General features: G+C 39.1%; 1 pseudogene; it reads right to left on the minus strand.

Moving 5' to 3' along the window:
* Positions 1 to 3,535: 3,535 nt before the first annotated feature.
* LOC149402177 (NADPH:adrenodoxin oxidoreductase, mitochondrial-like) lies at positions 3,536 to 7,287 on the minus strand (annotated as a pseudogene).
* Positions 7,288 to 14,196: the final 6,909 nt, after the last annotated feature.

A 14,196-nucleotide genomic window follows, 5' to 3' on the forward strand; every position in this document is an offset into this window, starting at 1 on the left:
GACTTTTTCGTCTTTTCATCGGATTTGTAAAGCTTCTAATACTAGGTCCCTAGTCCCCGATTTAGCTCTGATAAAGGCGGATAAAAACTTTCGAATAATAATGTTTCATTATTATAATCTCACAGTTGTAAATTGTTTAGCATCATTCATTCGGAAATTTGTCTATTTGCCGAATTAAATATTTATTGTGGAATTAATTATTTATTGTTGGATCAAGTAAATAATTAATTGAATTTTAAGGTCGCTTTATGTACACTATAAAATTTAAAATTCCTAGGTCCAGTACCAGCAATAATGGGCGCCTACTTTGGGTAGATAATACCCAATATTCTCTCTTTAATTAGTTGCTAGATTTGTGATCAAAGAAATCAGGTAACAAATTAAATAAGAGAGAGAATAATAATGGTAGATATATCATCTCCATTAAATAAGAAAATAAGATATTGTTCTTTATTCTCTCTCATAATTAATTTCCTATTATCTAGGAGAATAATAATGGTGGAGATATTGTCTCCATTAAATAAGGAAATAAGATATTGTCCTCATTATTCTAAAATATTTAAATTCCTTAAATATATGAGAAAAATAAAGAAATAAATATCCTAGATTATGATCTGATGGATGAGAGAAAAGTAGGATTTGTAGTTACGATCCAATGGTTCATGCTTAACTACAAGATAAGAAAGAATAAAGGAGAATTAAATATCTCTAGGATCTTCCTGGAATATCGCATTTCTACCACTATAAATAAAGGTCTAGGAGTAAGCAAAAAAGTGACAATTACATGAGCAAAATTTCGCCCATCACACTTAGTGTTGGACGAAAATTCTCTTCATCTCTCCCCTCTTGAAACTCCGTGATTCCAATCCCATAAATACGGTGCGATCTAAACACGTCATTCTAGATCGTAGTGGGATAAAGATTATATATGCCCACTCATCATTCTTGTTAGCCTCGGAGATTATGTCTCGGAAGACTACGGTGTCATCATTGTCGAGTTCAGATCGTTGAGGAGCTAAAGCTAGAAGATAGTCTTTATACGACTAAAGACGGAGCAGTGAAAGCTTGAAGATTTTGTAGCTGAGCCAAATTATGTGAGTCTCTCTGAATATTTAAACTATCACTACCAGAAATTTGGCCTCTAACTACTGTCGAACGCCGTAGTCATTTTAAATCCACTACAGTTTACCGACTGTCATCTATTGCACTGGAGTCTTATCTCTTTGATTATGACTCCAGTGTTTGGCCGTAGTGTATCTGTTTTATAAGACTGTAGTTAAAATATATAACTACATTGTTTAGATGTAGTCTTACTAGTGGCATCTATAAATACTACAACGTTATGATGTAGTTATATATAACTCAATTACATAAGATAAAAAAACTACAGTTTTAACAAGTAGTCTTAATTGAGTCAATTAGACAGACTACGGCGTTTTTGTGGCATCTATTGCACTGGAGTCTTATCTCTTTGCTTATGACTCCAGTCTTTTCTGTTGAAGAGTACATCTTTAAAATGTAGTTGTTGAAGTTAAGAGTGCATAAAGACTACAACTTTAGAAAGTAGTTTTAATTAATTGAATTTGACTGACTACTGTGTTTTTGTGTCATCTATTGCACTGAAGTCTATTCTATTTGGCTATGACTCCAGTCTTTTCTCTTGAAGACTACATTTTTTAATTGTAGTTTATATTCATGAAATTATTTTTTAACAATATAGACTACATTTTATTTATGTAGAGCAATTTTTTAAAATAAAAATATATTTAAATAAATATAAAATTAAATACATAAATGAATATCTAAAAAAACACATGATATCCAAATAAATCTCCTATTCCATTAAATCATCAATCAATATCATTATAGTGTCATACAAATAAAATTCATGTCTAATTTATTGCTAACTTGGCCAAACAAGCTATTAAGAATGTTTTGATATCAGTCCATTAGCATGCAAAATTAATATACCCATTCACATGAAAAAAATAATTAAACAAAACGCAATAAAGTTTCACCGGGGAGAGTGGCTGGACCGAACGACATAAAGTCTAATTCCCTCTGTGAGCTTTTTATCTGGGTCGCCAACCTTGAGAGCAGAGAATCAGAGAAACCATATCAAAAACAAGTTATGACATAAAAGCTTAAAACAAACATTTATTAAAAAAAAAAGAATACCAGATTGACCAAGTACTTCCTCACCAACTTCTTGGTAGTTTATACTCATCTTTGAACTGGGATGTGAAGCTGAAATTCCCGTGGCTATCAGACTAATAGTCACAACACCATATTCTAGCTAAACAAGATTTGACATTGACATGTATTCGACGCCATCAAAGATTCAATTAGTAGATACCTTTGATAAATTCACACATCAAAATTGTTCAAACCGGGCACTGAACTCTAATAACACACAGTACAACAAGTTAAATAAAAAACAAGAAGTTAAATGTAAAGCCCCTAGCTTCAGTGCATGTGCCAAATTGCCAGTACAGCAACAAGTTAAATAAGCATAATCTCACTATGAACTCTTAGCAACATTGTCATATAAAGTATCTAGATTATGGTTCATACACACGGATGTGTTTGTAACCTCATGGTTTTCTCTCACAACTCAACTACTGTTTCCCTCTTTCTATAGTCAATAGCCTTTGTTGTTCTTGTTCCCATTTCATCATCTTAGACAAGGAAATTTTTGACAAATAAAGCACCAAGAGACCAAACTTCCCAATAAGTTTTTTCACCCATACAAAAGCGAGAGAAATATTATACCTGCAACGAAGGAGATATCTTTGTCTTTGTACCTCCCGACGAACAAATTAATAGTGTCTCTGAGAGCTTTTTGTGTCCAAAAGCAACGCCGTGATATCCTGGAACAAAATCATTGCAGATATGAGTTCATATAGTCCAAGACAGTCTCCTCGAGAATCCCTCAGCACTCTAGAGAGTAAAAGTCTTCAAGCATCAATTTTGTGTCCAAAAGCACGCACCTTTAATTTTGGGTTACCGAGACGAGACAACGATCTACGACGGTGCTGGAAGAGAAGACGACATGCTGTGAGTGTGACACACAAACACGCACACACACTTAAACACACACACACACACACACACACACACACACACACACACACACACACACACACACACACACACACACACACACACACACACACACTCACACACACACACACACACACACACACACACACACTCTCTCTCTCTCTCTCTCACACACACACACACACACACACACACACACACACACACACACATCCAAAAATGACTACCTTGCTGATGACAAAGTTAGGGGATATTTGTCACACTAACCCTAGAGAAGCATACCAGCCCAACAATCCCTACAGTACGGAAGGCGTGTTCAGAGTCGAGTATGATGATGATGGCGCGGACGGCGTCGAGGTCGTCGAGGCTTCCGCGGAGGAGATCGGGATCAGAGACCTGTTGGTCGAGGAAGGCACCGCCACTTTCAAGGAGCTTATTCCTTTGAACGGAGTCCTTAATTGACCAGACTTTCTCATTGCATGACCAAACCAGACTTCTGAGCAGCTTCCTTGCGCTTGGTAGCAGGGACAGTGGCTCGATCGCGGGACAACAGCTTCATTCTTCGTTTACTTATTCCTTTACAAGGTCAGCAAATAAATGATTAATAAGATGTGTGGTTTCCTGTCTACATATTTAGAATTCCATAATTGTAATTAGCGAACACAGAGCAACTTACCTTGAAGAACTGTCTTCTCGAGCCGAACACCAGATACGCGGCCACCTCTATCACATGATTCTAGGAATATGTCGGGTTTCCGAAAGAAGACAAAATGTAGCTCGCGTTGATTGCAGCTCGGCTTTGAAGGTGCTGAGCTGGCAGCCTTGGTAAGCAACTCATAGACCCTTCTCTGGATTCGACTATTCTTCAGCTCTTCCTTGCATAATACATCGGTAAATAGCGTAAGAGGAAAAACGTTAAACATTGAGAGGCCTAGCTTAAATGTTTATCAGACCAAATATGGGTACTGTTAGGCGTATTGAGAGAGACAACGATTTACCTCATCTACTCAAGACTTAAGCAGATCTGCTCCCTGTATGTGCACAGACAGATTTCTGATACCTGGAAGAATATCCCAAAAGTCAGGCAATTTGCAGGTAATGACTACTCGAACAACCAAATATCAAAAATCATCACATTTTAGACAAGAGACATATATATAAGCTCAATCCCAATACTTGAATGAAAGGCAAAGTTTCCAAAGAATATACCGAGAAGTTCACGAAGTTCTTTAGTGGTACATGCTGCTTGGACTGGACCTCGCCTACCCACCAAATACACTTTCCCAAGACAGCAAAAACTTCAGTAATATTTTGAGAACTTATCAACTGCAATAGAAGCTAACGTGTGTGTCTCGTAGCTAACAACATATTTGCAAGAAGGAAACCTAATATTGCTCTGTTCAAGGGCAGCCAAAGCATGGCTTGCAATATCAGTCATTGCCAACTCCGTTGTTGGCCTTAATAGTATACGAGCAACATCAAGAGCCACATTTCCCTGGAATTAAATAGAAAGAAGCCAGATAAGCAATCAATTCCAGTTTAACCCTATCTCCACTGAGGCCACTTTGTAGTGAACAGCCTCGTTTGAACATATACTTACACTTTCCAGCTTATACGATGTTTGGAAACTGAAAACCGGTCATATATAACTTACTACCTTCCTAAATAGTTTATAGAAGCTGTACATACCTGACCAAGAATTACAGCTGTATCAGTGCTCTTTAAATCGGGATCAAGGAACCTGCAATCAGGATGGCCATTATACCACCAAACGAATTCTCTAGCTGAGTGTACCCCGACCAAATCCTATCATAAAAATGACAAAAATAATGGTAGAAGATAAGATACAAGTAACAGAAACCCTAACCCACTTGTGAAATCATGTAATGGTCACAGACAAGAAAGTCAGTATCAAGTTCGAGGAACATACTTCTCCCGGAATGCCCATAGTTCTATCACATTCGGCACCGTAGGAAAGCACAACCTGCTCTCAATCCAAATTTCATCCAATAAGGAAAAAAAAACAGGTCCAACAAAATGAAAGATCCAAACCAAAAGAAATACCAAATCGAATCTGAACTAGAAACCAACCGCATCATAAAGCTTGCGAAGCTCAGAAAGGAAAACGGATGATCTAAGAGCTACGTTTCCGAAAAAAGAGCAGCGCTCTTGTTGAGCAACCCGCGTAAACTGGTTGATCACAACCTGTAGCAAATTTTCTGATAAAAAGAAATTAAAAAAGAAATTACTCAGCTCAAAGAGACTCAAAATGACAAAGTACTGAGCTGCTCAAACACTAGCTAAGTTGAGTTTGAGTCAATTGAAACTATGAAATAACCTTCATTAGTTTTCTTGACATTACAGTACAGCTGTTATATACATATATGCGCGTGCATACACACACACACACTAAGCCGACCTTTGTTTCTGGATGACCGGGAGCTATGCCAGAGCGGACTAATCCAAAAGGCGTCGGCAATCGATCTATGATATCGACCTCTGCTTCTCTGTGAGCTTTAAGCACCTGAAGCGACAATTTTTCTTTGACCAAATCGAAAAATCAGAGGAAATAATATTATCTTCTTCATCACCTTCTCCGGTCAAGCGACAAGATGGCGAAGGCGCGGCGAAGAGGAGGCGATGGTTGCCAGCGACTCTGGGTGAAAGAGAGATACGAGATGAGAGAGAGCATCTGAATGTTATGTTTGTGATTCATATTTCTTGGTTAGGATTTGGAGGACTGAATGAGGTATTTGAGAGGGGAGGTCGGAGGTGAGGATTGTAGTTCTGTAGATCGGAGGTGAGTGTATACGAAGAGATAGAGAGAGAGAAACATTTTTTTAGAGAAGGAGAGAGAGAAACATTGAAAGAGAGATATACGAAGATGAAAGAGAGGGAAAGTATACTCGGTCATTTCTTCTTAATTTTCATATTGGTGGGAAACTAATTTTTTTACGGGAAATTTCCCACTCATACTCAAATACTAAAATTTTGTTAATTTTTTATATTTTAAGTATTACAACTCCTTCTTTATCTTTGACTGTAGTGTAAATGTGCCAAAATTTTGTGGGAAATTTCCCTCCATTTAAAAATGGTGAAATTTTGATCATTTTTAATTTTTTGAGTATTACCACTACTTTTCTATATTAGCTGTAGAGAAAAATAGACCATTCTCTACAGCTTTATATTCGACTGGAGTCTAATATAGGCCTAAAAAAAGGTGACCGTAGTCTGTATTGAAAGACTCCATTAAAAGGCTAAACTGGAGTTAAAAAAAAAACTGTAGTTGTATCCCATATTTCTGGTAGTGTATGCTTGTTGGTTGCTTGATATTTCTTTCATGAATAATTAATAAGTAAATCTAGATCTTGTTAGATAACCATAATATTAATTAGCTCTTGTTAGTGTAATTGATTAATTCCGCTACTAATAAGGTTATTTAAGTACTATAATCACCAACAAGAGGTAGACTGAGCGTCAAGGTTATCGTCATAAAGTGAGTATAGCTGTGAGCTCGAGGTCGAAGTGCTTCCTCCAAAAATTATCTTTCTTCGACTTTCTTCATGTCTGACAGTAGAGAATGCTCCTCGAATAGAGTATAAAGGCTTCATACTGAGAGTCCAACCCCGAACTTCATCTAGTTCTTTGTTGAGTCCATATAACAATTTGAAGATTTTTTTAGTTTCCACGATCTTGCGGTAGAGCTTGACATTGTCTGGGCAAGTCCGTTGGTGATGTTCGTAGGGTTCGATTTTCTTCCTGAGATGTGTGAGTGAATTGAAGTATTGAGTGATAGACGATCACCTCATCGTAGATCGTGTAGGTTACTTTCAGTCTCTAACAGCTCTGACGCATCTTCAGAGCTCAAGAAGATCTCTCTTACCGCCTTTGTAATTTATGCAGCGCACTACAACAAATACCGAAAATAGTCTCAACATTAATAACCACGACTTGTCGTGGCTAAATAGCCACGACAAGCTAGGCTACTACCGCAACATGTCCCGGCTGTTTCTATTTTTAGTTTTTCATTCTTGCGGGACGTTCTTCGCGCTTATAATTTGGAGATGTTTTTTTATAGTCGCGGCAATTTTTCGATTAAAATCTAATATCAAATATTAGTTTCACTTTGTCACTCGTTCTGACCATATCTTTCTCTTTCTCTTCTCTCTCTTTGTCTCCAAATTTTGACCGCCCCAAAATCACCATATCGACCACCATCCTCATTCCATCTCACTCCTACCACCCTCAAACCATCACAACCACAACCATCACCCTCGAATTTCCATCTCAAATTCCTAGATTTCTCACCATTCACTACTACAAATGTTGGATTATACAACCCACTTTCTACAATGCTTAACATAAGCGTTGTAGAAACTAGGGATTCTACAACGCTTAACATAAGCGTTGTAGAAACTTAGTGTTTCTACAACGCTTATGACTAAGCGTTGTAGAATCCAGGTGTTTCTACAACGCTTTTGGATAAGCGTTGTAGAATCTGGGTGATTCTACAACGCTTTTGTAAAGCGTTGTAGAAGAACTTAAATTTCAGATTTCCCACAACGTTAACACTATCCGTTGTAGAACCGTCGCCGCGGCACCATGTGATTTTCGCCGCGGCGAAAACTTTCTACAACGCAAGTTAAAAGCGTTGTAGAAGGATGGACCTCGCCGCGGCACGATTTAAACCTCGCCGCGGCGAAGCATTCTACAACGCTTTTTATAAGCGTTGTAGAATACAGTCGCCGTGGCGATGGTCATCTCTCGCCGCGGCGAGATTATGTCGCCGCGGCTGGAAATATACTCCGCCGCGGCGAGAAGGATACCGTGGCCTAGCAGTTTTTATGAAACTGCCTCGCCGCGGCGATGAAGGACTCCTGTCGCGGCGAGAGGATCCTACAACGGTTATAAAATCCGTTGTAGGACCTTCTCGCCGCGGCGACGACATATTCCCGCCGCGGCGAGGTTTTTAGGTTTTCACTATATAAACCCATTTTCAGTTTTTTTTTCTCATTCTCCTCAAAATACAAACGCGAGACAAACTATTTCGGCCGAGTCTGTCTTCATTTTCTCTTCCAAATTCCCTCGCCACGTCCTCGTCGCCCCGATTTCTCGCCGTCGCCTTGTCCTCGCCGCCCAATTTTCTCGCGCCTCTCTCTCTCTCTCGCCACCTCTCACTCTCTCTTTAAAGGTATGATTTTCTAAGTTTTTAAGGTGGTTATTGATTTAATTTCGTGTTGTTGATATGGATTTCATGTTTTTGAATATGGATTTCATGTTATTTCCCCGAGTTGCATGTTGTTGTTATTGATTTAACAAAATTAGGGTTATTGATTTAAGGTGGTTATTGATTTAACAAAATTAGGGTTTTTTTTATTTTATTATGAATGAATTTGAGTTAGAATTTGTGTTAGAATGAATTTGAGTTAAAATTTGTGTTAGAATGAATTTGTGTTAGAATGAATTTGAGTTAAAATTTGTGTTAGAATGAATTTGAGTTAGAATTTGTGTTAGAACGAATTTGAGTTCGAATTTGTGTTAGAATGAATTTGAGTTAGAATTTGTGTTAGAATGGAATTGTTTATGAATTTGATATTGTTATGTTTAAATGAAGTTGGAATTGATATAGAATTTGTGATTGTTGTGACATTATTAGTATTTAAAATGGTTATGTTGATTGTAGATGTCGAGATTGAATATTTTATGATTATGCTTTGTGAAGGTGAAAAATGGTTCGAACAAAAAATCCGGCGGGCGCCACGGCTCCGGGCACTTCCAAAGGTCCTAGTAAAAGTAAAGGTAAGCGAGCTCGTCAATCATCCCCTGAAGCAGATTATAACACAAGTATCTTCACTAGCAAGGTCGCGGAGGATCGTTACGACAAAATCTCGTCGCGCAGTGTGATCCCTGAGCGGGGATTCAATGTGAGCTCTAACACCGATATAGGAGTGTCAATCCGCAACAGTATTCAAGGTCATGACTGGGTGAAGTATTGTGCCGTTCCCGAGTTCGAGGCGAACTTAAACTTCGTGTACGAATTCTACGCAAACTTACCAGATCACAATGGAGATGTTGTGACGGTTCGAATTAGACCGGTCGATGTGAGCGTCGAAGCGATCAACGATTTGCTTGGGACCCCAGATGTGCCTTTCGAGAATGAAGGCTATCGGGAATGGTTGAGAACTTGCAGCCACGAGGAGATGGCGAGGTTGCTGTGCATTCCAGGAGAGAATTGGGTCCTTGAAAAAGGGAAAAGGGTACTCAAGCGTGACCAACTCACCAGGATTGCTAAAGCTTGGATTTACTTTGTTTGCGCTCGTCTCTATCCGATCAAGCACTTCACCACTCTTGACGAGGGTCGTATCCAGGTGTTGTTCTGCATCATAAAAGGTCATTCTATCAACGTCGGTCGATTCATCTACAATTGGATGAAGAGTCTAGACTATACTAATGAACGACACGGTTTGCCATATCCGTCGATCATTACCGGCCTTTGTACAAATGCGGGGGTAGGACGCTCGAAAAGGGATACGATCAAGGGTCCTATGGGGCCTATTACGAATAACATCATCGATCGCTACAAGATTAGGGAGGAACCAGAAGCGGAGGAAGCAGAGGAAGAAGAGGAGGAAGGGGAAGAGGGACCACCAGTCAACGAGCCTCGATTGTTCTTACCAGCACCTCCGGTAGTCGACCCCGCCACCATCGACTACATAGCTCAATGCTCCAACTATCTCGTCGGCGGGTTCCAACACACGCAACAGTACATGCACCAACAAGCGGAGTATGGCGCCTCTCACATCAACCAACTGAACGATCTCTACTCTCGGTGGGACATCAACCAAGAGAATCAGGTGTTATTTCCTCCATATCGTCAATACTCCGATTATCCGTACCCACCACCACAGTGGCCACCGCATATGGCACCTCCTCAATATCCGGCGCACTTACCACCACCACCACCACCGAATGACGACTAAACCAACAACACCAACTTTAAATTTTAAATTTAAGACTCGCTTGGTTTGTTTAAGCTTCATTTTAAATTTAAATTAAGACTCGCATGGTTTGTTTATGTTTATGGTTATGTTTAACTCGTGTTTTAGTTAATGTGTGTTTGAGACTTGATTAATATTTAAAGATTGTGAAATCTGAATGTGTGATGGTTTTTTATTTGAATGATAATTTTTCTGTTGAAAACCAGGTTTAAAATGGGAAAGAAAGTGAAAATATGTAGGCTGAGGTGATTATATTCTAATCTCGCCGCGGCGACTTAGAAATTTCGCCGCGGCGTATAATGTTCGCCGCGGCATGTTTTCTACCTCGCCGCGGGGAGGCATTCTACAACGCTTTTCAAAGCGTTGTAGAAAGTCTTCGCCGCGGCGAAAAGTACACATCGCCGCGGCGAGAAACATACCGAGAGCATGCATATTTGAAAACATAACCTCGCAGCGGCGACATGATTTTCTCGCCGTGGCATGTTTATCTCGCCGCGGCGAAAAGTAAACATCGCCGCGGCGAGAAACTTACCGAGAGCTTGCATTTTTTAAAACATAACCTCGCCGCGGCGCAAATACAACATCGCCGCGGCGAGAAACTTACCGAGAGCCTTCATATTTGAGAACATATCCTCGCCGCGGCGACATAATTTTCTCGCCGTGGCAAGTTTCTCTCGCCGCGGCGACATTACATAATCGCCGCGGCGAGATGTCCTACAACGCTTATTAAGAGTTGTAGAAACTTTTCGCCGCGGCGGACAACATACATAGCCGCGGCAAGAGTCTAGAAATGATATTGTAAATTTAAACACTATAGAAATGTTGTCCATAAGAGAATAACATAAAATCCAAAATGAAAATACATTGTTAACTGTTGTAAATCAAACAAAAATAGGATCTATATCCTTACGAAGTAGATGAGAAACATCGTCATCATCAAAATCATCCATCTCTTGATCAATAGGAGGTAATCCCGATGTGAACGGTGGAATGCTAGACATGTCTTCGTCTTCTTCATCATTACCATTTCTCGCTTTCATATGAACTACTAACGATAACTCTGGATTGGCTGGATCCGAAACATAAAACACTTGAATTGCTTGCGAAGCCAAAATAAATGAATCATTCTCGTAGCCAATCCGTCTAAAGTCGACAACTGTAACTCCGTCATTATCAACTTTAACATGATTATTATCTGCCCATTTGCACTTGAATAAAGCGACTCGCAACCCGCAATAATCAAGTTCCCAAATGTCTTCAATGTATCCATAATAGTTCATAAAATCATGTTTTGGATTCTTATCTTTGGCCGACGAAACATGTAATGCTTCGGCAAACAATGTAACACCACTATTTTGAACGGGATGCTTGTTGTCTCTCTCTCTTGTGTAAAATATAAAACCATTAACAGACCAAGCAGTGTACCTTGTAACCATTAAGGAAGGCCCGCCAGATAGTTTACTCAATGTAGAAGAATGTCCTGCCTCTTTAAATAATCGTTTTCCAAGCCAGTTCTGAAACAAACGGTTGTGCTCTTCTTGTTGTTGTCAATGGTGCCCACAAGAAGAGTTGTAGTCTTTATTTTGTACATTTGATGTAATAAAGTCTCATGAAGACTCTTGCTTGTAATTGCCTATTCATTTAATAATAAAGTTGAAACGTTCATTCATTCTTTCTTTGTTTGAAGCTTTATGATAAAACCTTAGTCTTTTAGTCCATAAACAAACTTAACAACTTACGAAGAGACAAATGTAGATTTGCATGAACAAACTCTTCGTAGTTTGCTTAAAACGATATATTCGCAATCTTAGGGTCAAAGGACTATTGACCTCAGTACGATTGTTAGAAGAATCTATGATGTCTGGTTACGAGGCATTGAGAGTTGGAGACTCTATAATTCTTCTAGGTATCTTCCGAAGGTACTGAATTGACCAGTGCACTTCTAGAGACAAGATAAGAACAAACCATGTAACCTCTTATGTCTCGAAGTCACTATGTATGAATTGCATCATGCTTACCTTAATCCTGAAATGAGACATGTCATTTCACACCTTAGTATTCTCATTTGAGAAAGTCAGAGTTCGGACTCACTATGTGATTCCGAACGGGGCCTATTGGTGAAGTACTAAGTTGTGAGAATGTCATGAGTAACTTTGTGAAGTTCTCATAGATATGGAATTCATGTACAAGATTGCTGAAATGCAATGTATGTCACCTCATGCTTTGTTTCATGAAGTGTGAATAAATGAACTGGCCAGTGTCCAAATTGAGTCGTGACTCTTTTGGATGAAACAATGTGACTTGTTAGCTCCTCGTCAATACATTGTTTCTAACTTATTCACAAGCGACAAAGGAGTTGAGGAAATAACAGCTAGAAGGGTAAAATGGTAATTTGATGGGAATTTTCTTAACTAGAAAAATTCTACACGACACAAGCGAACGTGTCGTCAAGTAATAGAGTGCAAAAGCACGGATATCGATCCGACAAGGACTCTAGACTATTTCCGAAGCAAACTCACTAGCTTTCTTTTTCGAGTTATGGAAAAGAAAAATGGGGGTTTTTGATTGGTTTGAGAACAAGATGAAATGTAAACAAAAGTGAAAACAATACTTAAACACAAGTTAAAAGGAAGGGGCACGATTTCGTTATTTCATCGAGTCAGTCGGTCTTGGTACGATTCTAAGCTCGGGTTTAGAGTTGTAAAAATTAGTCTCAATCCCTCTTAAAACATTCACTAAGCTCTCTCGAGTCTTTAGGAATCTAGATACGTGTCGAACTTACACCTCTAGGTTTGGGTCCTACTAAAACACAAAACCGCATTTAGCCCGGGATTTCAATCAACTACATCTACCCCCTAGTCTTTCTATAGCTCTAGGAAGGTTAATGATGGGACGGGTAGAGCTCACTCGTTTATTACCTCTCGGTTTCTAAACTCGTCTAAGGTTCACTAATTAGTTAGCTACTCTAATTAGCGCTAACACACAACCCATACCCATAATATTTCACTCTCAACCCAACCATGAAGCACAAAATCTAATCTAAAGGTTTGACCAACCAACTCAATTACTTAACTACATCGCACCCCTAAATCTACTTAGCTACTCATGATTATGAATAAACAAAGCAAAATAGAAATTAACAAAAGAATTAAAGCAATAAAATAAGTAGACATTGAGTGCTAAAATAAACAAACACTTAAGCTCTCATTAATATACTACCACCAACTCCAAAAATCCACTCAACCAAAACAATAAATTCAAAACACAAATATTAATATAATCACCAAAACTCAATAGAAATAGAGTGCAAGCAATAAATGATGTTCAAAGCAATAAATGGAGTAATAAGTTCAATAAACAAGAAATAAGTAAAAAGAGAGAGTTAAGGGTGAACAAATGAAGTTGATGATGATGATGGAGGTTGTCACTCTCCTTCTTCTTCTTCACTCCAAGAAATCTCCTTCAAAACCTAGTTTCTCTCTCTAAAACTCTCTTCAAACTCTCAAGAACAAAATGTAAAAGTGTTATATGTTAAGCCTCCTTTTTCTTCTTTGAATAAGTGTATATGAGGGTTTAGGAGAGGTTTTCGGAGCAAATATGGACCCTTGGATGAGATCCAAGGGCCAAAAATGATTTAAAAGACGAGCTCCAAAAATTCTGAAAAAGCACCTGGCGCGGCGCGCCACATAACAGGCGCGTCGCGCCACTCTTGAATTTCTGAAGGCGCGCCGCGCATCTCTTGCGTGTTGGCCGCTCGAGCTCTCGGGTGTAAATTTAGCCATCAGGGCGCGACGCGCCATTCAATAGGTGCGGCGCGCCAGCCTTGAAACGCTGACCTCTTGTTGACCGCCGTTGACTTTTGTTTACTTGACTTCAAATGACCATAACTTGCTCGATTTAGCTCCGATTCAGCCCGTTTTCGCACCACCACCTTCTCATACTCTCTCAAACCTGAAAATGCAATAAAAACTACAAAATAATATCAAAAACATTAAGAACAAGCTTCGATTCTTATCTAAGAGTTATAGATAAGTGTGAATGAATCTCACTTATCAAACCCCCAAACTTGAACCGTTACTTGTCCTCAAGTAACAAAACAAAAGTATATACAACACAACCACACAAAACTTAACAA

This window comes from Urtica dioica, chromosome 3, assembly GCF_054948205.1.
Source record: "Urtica dioica subsp. dioica isolate 48M chromosome 3, U.dioica_male_clone48M_v1_H2, whole genome shotgun sequence".
Lineage (NCBI taxonomy): Eukaryota > Viridiplantae > Streptophyta > Magnoliopsida > Rosales > Urticaceae > Urtica > Urtica dioica.